The sequence below is a fragment of the Pipistrellus hanaki genome (genome assembly GCF_964339955.1).
Source record: "Pipistrellus hanaki genome assembly, chromosome: 4".
NCBI classification, from domain to species: domain Eukaryota; kingdom Metazoa; phylum Chordata; class Mammalia; order Chiroptera; family Vespertilionidae; genus Pipistrellus; species Pipistrellus hanaki.
Window position 1 is genome coordinate 92,577,013 of NC_140506.1, and position 10,157 is coordinate 92,587,169.

At 47.9% G+C, this 10,157-nt stretch overlaps 1 pseudogene across 1 annotated transcript; it reads right to left on the minus strand.

The window, feature by feature from the left end:
* Window positions 1-1,552: 1,552 nt before the first annotated feature.
* LOC311621762 (eukaryotic translation initiation factor 1-like) lies at window positions 1,553-1,890 on the minus strand (annotated as a pseudogene). The gene has a single exon. The product of its transcript is annotated as a eukaryotic translation initiation factor 1-like (transcript).
* Window positions 1,891-10,157: the final 8,267 nt, after the last annotated feature.

The window sequence follows — 10,157 nt, forward strand, 5'->3', positions numbered from 1 at the left end:
GTTCCAGCAGCCTCTCTGAGGGATGTTCCCAGTGTCTTGGCTGTTAGTTGGATTACTTTCCCTGAGGTGATCAGTTTTGCCAGAAGAGGGGCCAGGTGCAGTGACCTGGCTGCTCCCCAGGGCTCCAAGGCAGGCTGGGAGAGAAGGCTGGAAGCCCAGGGTCCCGCAGGCAGACTGCCACCCATGACTGGGTTCTCAGCCCCAGGCTGGTCCCCCTGCACCCGGAGCCTCCTAGGGCCTCCCTCCACATGTGCCCATGCACCATCTTCTTCATGTATGTGAGCATACATGTGCAGGAAGCCGCCCATTGTTTTCACTAGCAGAGAGGTGTGGTCAAGGAGTCTGGAAGGCTGGTGAACCTTGATCTCTGGCAAAGGTCAGAGCTGTACACACACTGTATGTTTCAGTCAACAGTAGCTGAAGCAACTTTCCCACCAGACAGTCAGGTACATCCTTACTGATAAGATAGTCTGTCTGTTATTGGAAATTGCCTGCCTAAGGGCTATAGATGTATCCCAAACTGAAAAAAAAGAAGGCAAGGCCCGAGCCCAAGCAGAGTTCTTCCTCTTGATCTGGGCTCTCGCCTGGTCCTCCAATATTTCCAAATTATTGTTTCTTACCCTCCCCCCCCCCAGGTGTTTCTGAAAACAAGTTTCATTTAAATAACATCAAAACTACATGACTGCCAAAACCGGTTTGGCTCAGTGGATAGAGCGTCGGCCTGCAGACTGAGGGGTCCCAGGTTCGATTCCGGTCAAGGGCATGTACATTGGTTGCGGGCACATCCCTAGTCGGGGGTGTGCAGGAGGCGGCTGGTCGATGTATCTCTCTCATTGATGTTTCTGGCTCTCTGTCCCTCTCCCTTCCTGTCTGTGAAAAATCAATAAAATATATTTTTAAAAAAAAACTACATGACTGACACTTGACTTTGAAATTTGTTCCCTTGTCAAAAGTTTAACTCAGATAGAAGATTGGCCTCAAATTATGGCATTTGGACACATATAAAAGATGGGTACAAGCCCTCCTACATATGAGCTAGGATATGTCAGGTCAAAAAGACCTTGGTGTCAAGCCAGAAGTCCTTACACTTCCTGGAGGGAAGGTGGCAGGCTGCTCTGAGCTCCATCCACCTTGTCAGGGGGAGACCATTGGCTACAGAAGGCTCCCTCTAGTGGTGCACATGGCACTGCTGCCTGACCCCTCTCCTCTCAGCTTCACTGAAGGCTGTTCAGGGGGAAACATTCTCTGAGGGCAAGGAACTCTGGTGAGGAGCTCTGGCCAGACATGGGCTTGGCTGAAACCTCACGGTGTTGCTGTTTCAGTGTAGACACTGCCAGTCTTGGCCTCTGTTTAAATGAGGGACTTCAAGACTAGAGACTATGGCTCTTTTCAGTTTCCTGCATGAAGGAGCCACATTAGTCCAAGCTAAAAGCAGACCCAAATGGTGACATTATACCAGCTGTGAGGTTTTTAAACTTGTGACAAGGGACAGAAGGGAAATTCCACTCAATACAAAGAAACCGTCACTTAAGCTTCAGTGACCCAAAAGCACTTACAACCCATGCACCTTCGGCGGGTCGTCCTTAGCCAGTCCAATCTCGAGGAGGAACTGGCATATGTTCTTGCACTGGTCACTCTGCAGCTGAGTTACTTCTCCACATTCTGGGTGCTCAATGACAGTACGATTGCAGGCAAATAAGGGTCTTGCAGCCGTTTCTCTGTTGGATTCTTGTGTGGATATAATCCTCAGTGCCACCGGGACGCAGATCATCACCCTTACTTGCATCAGCAAAGGGGTGGAAAGAGTGGAGGTTCTGGGCAGCGGACATATGATACCATTCCTTTTCCTCGGTGGAAACGGCCCCGGGAAGGCTGCGGCGGGAGAAGGCAGGCAGGTGGGACAGAGCATCCGGAGGTGAGGGGGATTCAAGAGGAGGTTGCTGAGCAGCTGCTCAGTCACTGGGGCCCAAATTATTGTTTCTTGTCTCATCTCTTTTATTTGCGTGCAGCCCCTATTCCAGAGCCTGAATACTGAACCATGCCGGACGTGGGACTTCACATACGTGCATGTATGTGTGTGTGTGTGTGTGTGTGTGTGTGTGTGTGTGTGGTTTCAGTTGCATGGATTGGGAAGGTCCAATACATGCAGACATATGGCCACATATAACTTTGATAGATGTTGGACAGGAGCAGATCACAGCAAACACCATGTGATAAGGCCACTTGCCAACAAGTTCACTGTCTGAGTTTAAGAGGGGCGTCCTGTAACCCAACTTTGGTAACTGACTCTGGACATTTATTTCTCTGCCTTGTTTATGTCCTCGGCAAATAATGAGCCTGAATTTCTGTTCTCAGAGGTCTCTTCCAGTTGCCTGGTATTGGAAGACAACAGGCTACCTTGGTATTTTAAGCTCTCTCACACTTATATCAAAAATGGGTACAAGCCTTCCTACATTGGGAAATTAAAAAAATAAAACTTCTAAAGCAATGTCAGAATGAAAATTAAAAAGTACATAAGATGCACAATGGTGACAATATCACCTCCCAATATTCACAGGGACGTGGTGGCTTGCACTGGAGAGAGATGACCAGTCTTTTCTGGATTTAGTACAAATAGAACAGAGAATGTCCTGTTGAAGTTAAGAAGTGAGTAAAAAGATGTCAGAGGAAACCGAGAGAGGGAGCATAAGGAAGAGAATTTAAGTTCGGCCAACTAAGGGAAGAAAGTCAGAGGAAATTAAAAATAAATAAAAAGAAGCACCTGGACTAGATGATAAAGAAATTACAGGGTTGCAAAGCTAAAGGTGAGTTCCTTAAGTCTAATGAAATAGGCAAACCTCTGAAAAGATTGGTCAGGCAGGAAAACTGATGCACAGATAATCCTATATAATAAAAGCCTAGGTGGCCTCATGCCCTTTCACAAGATGGTCGCCACAAGATGGCTGTCAGGGAGGGGCAATTGGGGGTGACCAGGCCTGCAGGGAGGGCAGTTGGGAGCGATTGGGCCAATTAGGGAGAGCAGTTGGGGGCAATCAGGCTGGCAGGGGAGGGCAGTTGGGTGTGATCAGGCCAGCAGTTAGGCATCAATCAGGCCAGCAGGGGAGTGTAGGGGGTGACAGGCTGGCAGGCAGAAGTGGTTAGGGGCAATCAGGCAGGAAGGCAGGTGAGCGGTTAAGAGCCAGCAGTCCTGGATTGTGAGAGAGAAGTCCAAATGCCAGTTTAAGCCCAAACCAAAATCAGAAGTTGGACATCCCCCAAGGGGTCCCAGATTGGAGAAGGTGCAGGCCAGGCTGAGGGACACTCCTCCAGCGGAGGTGGGGGTGGGGGGTGTCCCTCATGCACGAATTTCATGCACTCAGCCTCTAATATTAATAATAAAGCGATGAACAGAAACATGGACAGGACAGAGATTTTTTAAAATCAGAAAAGGTTAGTATGAACAACTACATTAAACAAATTAGCCCTAAGGTTACATGGGCAACTTTTAGACAAGTATAACTCATGGGAACTGACTTTAGGAGAATGGGAAGCAGGACCAGATGTAGATTCATGAAAGGCCAGCTTCTGGGTGGTGAACTAAAATATAAAGTACAACACGGGAGAGTTACAGCACAGCATGGCTTCCTGGAGAATTACACTGAGACTTTAGGCCCCAGGGCTCTTCCAGGGAACAGAAAGGAGGCAGCTCCCTGGCACCCTGTCTGGAGCACAGAACCAGGCACAGAGAATAAAGGAACATTTCAGGCCACTTTCCATTATGAACACAGAATGAAGAAATCCAAAGTAAAACATTATCAAACTGACATTTAATGTCTAAAATAATTACCAAAAGACCCAGGAAGGTCTAAACCACCATGGTTTAACAGCAATTAGTGCAACATGCCACATTAACGGAGCAGAAATAGATGATAAAAGCCATCTGATAATCTCAATAGATATGAAAAAAATTTTTTTTTGATTTGGTTGATAAATTCAACCACAGTTTGTGATGAAATTCTTAACAACTTGGACCATAGGTGACTTCTTTAAATGATAAGGGTGCAAACATCCTACTTACCCTAATGCTAACAGGTAAAATGTAGTCCATTTTACACCATTCAGGGTTGTGCTGCCCCTGAATGAGGGATGATGGACAGTGAGGCCCAGACAGTGCAGGTGACTCCAGGCAGCACACAGCGATCAGAAACACACAAAAGGAGTGAGGATCAGGGGAGAGGGGAGGAGGTTACCAGGAATAACATGGCAGTGTACACGGAACTCCCAAGGCCATCTGCACACACATTAGAACTAATATGGGTGTGGCGAGGCACCTTTTTACATGATCAATACGTGCAAGATTTCAGAGAGGAAATTGTCCAGTTGAGCTAGAGGACAAAAGGTCCAAGTAAAGTGGACAGATATATGCTGACCATGGGAGGAGGACGCAGCACCCGAGAGCTGTAAACTCTTATCAATGTACAGCCATTCACTCCCACAGAAGTCCCACCCACAGGATTTTTCAGGACAGTTGGCAAGGTAACTTTTACATTTTTAAAAAAATATATTTTATTGATTTTTTTATAGAGAGGACGAGAGAGGGATAGAGAGTCAGAAACATCGATGAGAGAGAATCATCGATCAGCTGCCTCTTGCACACCCTCTACTGGGTATGTGCCTGCAAACAAGGTACATGTCCTTGCCCTGAATTGAACCCGGGATCTTTCAGTCCGCAGGCCAATGCTCTATCCACTGAACCAAACCGGTTTCGGCACTTTTACGTTTTGATGGCAGGTTTTGGGAGTAAAAAGTTATCATTAAAGTCTTTTGCTTTGATTGAAAAGAGAACTGACCTTGGGTTATAAGACACAATTGTATTTGACAAGAAAATCCTTGAGTGAAATTTCTTTTTTATTTTGTTAACCCTCACCCCAGGATTTCTTTTTTTGGGGGGGTCCTTTTAATTTTTATTTTTTATTATTGTCTAAAGTTTAATATATATCTCCCTTTCTCATGACTCACCCTCACCCATTCCCACCCCAGGCAAGCCTTCACCACCTCAGTGTCTGTGTCCCTTGGTTATGTTAACATGCATGCATACAAGTCCTTTGTTGCTCTCTAACCCCCCTACCCCCCCACACACACATATCCCCTGCATTTCTCTCTGGGTCTATTTTTGTTCATCAATTTATGTATATTTTTCCCATTGATTTTTAGAGAGAGTGGAAGGGAGGGGGAGAGACAGAAACATGAAGGTGAGAGAGACATATTGGTTGGTTGCCTCTCTCACACACCCTGACCAGGGCCAGGGATCCAGCCTGCAACCAAGATATGTGCCCTTGACTGGAATCCAACCTGAGGCCCTTCAGTCTGAGGGCTGACACTCTAAGCATTGAGCCAAACCAGCCAGTGTGAGTGAAATGTATTTTGTTGACACAGGAACTGAGAAAGTGCTAGACTAGCACTAGGTAGTCTCCCCTCTCCCCTCCCCAGTGTCTTCTGTTTGAGCACCTGGTTTTAGGATGAATAAGGTCTGAAAGGTTCAGAGTGTGCTGAGGTCATTCACCTATGATATGAGGCCATCGTGTATCAAAAGAGCTTTTATTTCAGGCACCTGGGTGCAGGGGGGCTGAGGCCAAAAAAAGGCATCAGCGGTGACTGAAGGGATGGCAGGGTTTTACTAACTTCTGCTGGCTGCAAACCATTCTGCTGATGTGACAGTCCGGTCCTTGGTTCTTCCCGTCGCCAGATGTCTGGTGCTTGTGTAGGCTATGCTGCACTCAAGGCTACAGGCTTTCTGCAAGTCAGGACTTGGGAGAAGGCACTTGCAGAAAAACGCACACATGCCCTGTATTTTGCTAGTGCCCAGCCCTCCCCGCCCCCAACAGAGACACCATGGGCACCTCCACTCCCTGCTGCTCTCTGCCACCCCGCCAAGCCCCACGTTTCCTTTCTCCGGGCAACTCAGTTCCAGTCGGTGAGCATGCCTGCTTGCAACCAGCACTTGAACTCCAGCAGGAAGTGTCTCTGGCTTCTTACTCCTGCTGCTTCTTGACAGCTGCGTTTGCTCCACAACAAAGTGCCCCAGCCTGGGTGGCTCAGGCAGCAGTGAAGGATTCTCACCATCTGGGGGCAGAAGTCTGAGATCCAGGCCTCTCTCCCAGCTTCGGGGGCTACTGGAACCCCCTGGGGTTCCTTGGCTTTATGGCTGCATCATGTTCCATTTGTGGATGGACTACATTTTACCTACCTACTCATGTGTCATGGGCACTTGAATTGTTTCTGCCTTTTGATTATTAAGGATAACGTCGCTGTAACATTAGTGTACGCAAAAGCAGAAAAAAGAAGAGCACACTGCTCTTTGACAATAGAGTGGAACCTTGGTTCTCCAACTTAATTAGGTAGTACCTGCCTAACAAAGCTTCTAGAGCAGTCTTTTCTAAATGAGTGAGTCCATGCTGTGGGAGGACTACCTTATGGGCAAACTGTTCTGGGACATAGACCCTGTGATCTGGGAGTATCCACCAGCCTTCCATTGTTCTCTTGCCCCCTTCTTTCGGGCCCATTCCCCCTCCTGAGGAGTGTACTCTGGAGGCTCAGGTAATTTGGGGTCCACCATGATCTGTGCCAGAGCTGCTGGTTCTTTGGCAGCCAGCTTGTCTGTGGCGTCAGCACGCTGGTTTCTTTCTGATACTGAGTCTTTCCCTTTCTGGTGACCTATGCAGTGGATGACGGCTACCCTGTTTCCTCGAAAATAAGACAGTGTCCTATATTAATTTTTTCTCCCAAAGTTACGCTAGGTCTTATTTACAAGGAATGTCTTATCTTTCCATCCACTAGGTCTTATTTTCGGAGGATGTCTTATTTTCGGGGAAACAGGAGTATTTACTTGGGCTCCCAGACTGCTTCTAGTAGCTTTAAAATCTCATTCTGATTTTTTATTCCCTTTCCTCCTGCTGTCAAGAGCCCCCTTTCCTTATATATGGCCCCATGGATATGCAGTGGAGCAAAGGCATAGCACGAGTCAGTGTAGATGTTGGTACGCTTATTCTTACTGAGTTCTAAGGCTCTGGCGAGGGCCCAAAGTTCTGCTCTCTGAGTTGACCATCCTTCAGGCAGGGCCTGTGCTTCCATTGTCTCAAAGTTTGATACCACTGCATATCTGGCTCGTCTTTTTCCTTCATCTAAGAAGCTGCTGCTGTCTGTGAACAATACCAAGCCTGCGTTTTGCAGGGGCCTATCCCTTAGGTCTGGCTGGTTGGAATAAACTTCTTCTAGGACTTCCAGATAATCATGCTCAGGGGCTGCCTCAGGGATGGGTAGGAAGGTGGCAGGATTAAGTGTTCTCACTGCTTCTAATCATACCCGTGGATTCTCACATAACAGACCTTGATACTGAGTCATGTGAGCATGAGTCAGCCAGTGCTGCCCCCTTGCTTCCATCAGTGTGACAACAGCGTGAGGTACTTTTACATTAAGTTTTGTCCTAGAATATGCTTATCCGCTTCCTTGGCTAATAATGCCGTGGCTGCAAGGACCTTGAGGCACGGGGGCCACCAGGAGGCAAAGGGGTCAATCGCTTGGGGAGATAGGTTCCTGGTCTTTGCCAGAGTCCAAACTCCTGGGTTAGAAATCCTAGGGATACCCCACTGTTCTTGTGAACAAAAAGATTAAAGTGTCATGTCACATCTGGTAGCCCTAGTGCTGGGGCCTCAGTGAGCTTTGCCTTTATGGTGATGAAGGCTTTCTCTTGTTTGGGATCCCCATCGATGGATGCATTTTCTTCTCCTCTTAAAGCTTCATAGAGAGGCTTGGTCAGGTCTGAAATTCCAAATTCCAGATTTGGAATTTCCAAATTCGACAGATTTCTGCCATTCTCAGGAATTCCTGAATCTGCCACCACCAGGTGCTAGGGAATGGAATGGCACATACTGCCTGCTTCCTTTCAGTCCCTAGCCTTCATGTCCCTTGGGTGATCCAGAAGCCTAGATACTTGACTCCTGACAAATCTGTGCCTTTTTCTTAGACACCGATAACCCGTTTGAGTTAGTAGTCTCAGAAGGGCTTGTGCTCCCTCCCAGCACTGAGCTAGTGTAGTGACGGCCAGAAGGAGGCCGTTTACATACTGGAGTCGAACACACCCTAAGTCCTGTCCTGGGAACTTAGATCAGATGCTAGTGCTCCACTCAAAAGAGTAGGTGAGTTCTTGAACCCTTGTGGCAGTCAGGTCTAAGTGAACTGCTCCTTGGCCCCTGAAGTTGGGTTTTCTCATTTGAAGTTGATGAGAGGCTGACTGGAAGAGGCTGACTGGGAGCCCCCATTGTCTGCTTTGCCCCCACCCCAGCCCGGACTCACATGGCCAGCATTCTCAGGGTCCCTGGGCCAGGATAGTCCTGACTGCAGGTCTCTGTCTCCACAACCAGGACGTCCACCTCCTGCCAACTGCAGGGGTTGCAGAGACTCTGGGGGAACAAGCCAAAGAGAAGTTGGGGCGCCAGGCATGCCCTGTGGAAGGCTCCAGAAACAAACCTGCACATGATGAGCCTGGCATCCACACCTGTGGGTCACATGCTGAGACATGGTGACGTGGTAGAAAGCGGCAGCAGTCAGAGAGAGCGGTAACAGAAGAGGGAGCTGTTTAGTTCAATGAAGCAATAGTTCAGAAAGAAACCCACACATAAATGATCAATTATTTTCAAGCCAGGGAAGGGCTGGCTTTCTTTACCAATGTTTCTGGAATGATTGTGTAATCTGTGGGGGTCAGGAGGTGGGAGAACATGAGCCTTGGCACTTGCCTCCTGTGAGAATAAACTAACATCTTTTCTATTCAAGAACAGTTTAGACAGCCATTATTTTGGACTTTGTGTCTTGGCAGCCGCCATGTTGGCCACATGGCTTGCAGTTCTCCTGGGGGCTGCCATTTTGAAACAGCAAAGGCTGAGATTAGCCAATCTCAAAAGACTGTGTGCCTGAGCTCTAATCAAGAGCAATGGACAGGTCACGTGCTTAAAGGATTATAAACCGGAGCAGCCCACCTGCTTCGTGTACGCATGCTTCCAGACCATGTGTGCGCATCCTTCTATATAGAACTAAAGATGTTTGTCTTGCTGCCTTGCTCCCGAGTGTGTTTTGTGTTCTATAAGGACCCATGACTTAAAGGCTGGGCAGTGGGGGGGCTTTCCTTATTTCTAAAACTCCTGACATACATAATTTAATTCAACATGGATCATAGATTTAATTGTAGACATCTAGACTAATAATAGGGTAATATGCTAATTAGACTTCCTTCTGGACAAAGCCATGATAGTGGGGGCCGAGTCAGAGACAGTTAGGGGTTAGATCAGGTCGATAGGTGAGGGCAGTTGAGGGTGAGATCAGGCTGGAAGATGAGGGCATTTTGGGGCAACATCAAGCTGGCAGGGGAAGGCAGTTGGGGGTAACCAGGCCAGCAGGGGAGGGAAGTTGGGCACATTAGGCAGGCAGCAGATGAGTGGTTAGGAGCCAGTGGTCCTGGATTTGAGAGGGATGTCTGAATGCCAGTTGAAACATCGTCTGAGAGGTCCCAGTTTGGAGAGGGTGCAGGCTGGGCTGAGGGACACTCTCCTCCCCCAGTGCATGAATTTCATGCACCAGGCCTATAGTTTATACAGATGTGTCTATACACCAGTCAGTGCACACACATTTCCTTGTTCTCTCAGCTGAGGGCATAGATGCAAGGACACCCCAGAGCAACCAGCACACCAGTGAAGCCCAGACTCGGGTTTCTAACAGCATCTCCAAAACAAGGAGCTGGGGTCCTTGGAGAAATGGCTGATTCTAGCATTGAGGCAGCAAATGTTCAAGAAGAGCCAGGTGTCTGAGAAGCTGTCACAGCCCAGAGGACCCTAAGGAGATAAGACAATTAGATGTCATGTGGGGCCTGGATGGAATCGTGGTAAAGAAAGAGGCCATTGGCAGAAAAGTAAGGGCATCCAAATAAACCAGGGATTATAGTAAGTATAGTGTATCACATTGGGTCATCTATAAAAATAAAAGTAATATGCTAATTAGACCAGACAGCTAAACAACCTTCCAGATGTCATTCCTAAGGTTCTTTCAGACGAAGCTGCGGTGGCTGGGGCTGAGGTAAAGGTGGTTAGGGGTAATCAGGGGAGGTGAGCAGTTAAGGGTGATCAGGCATG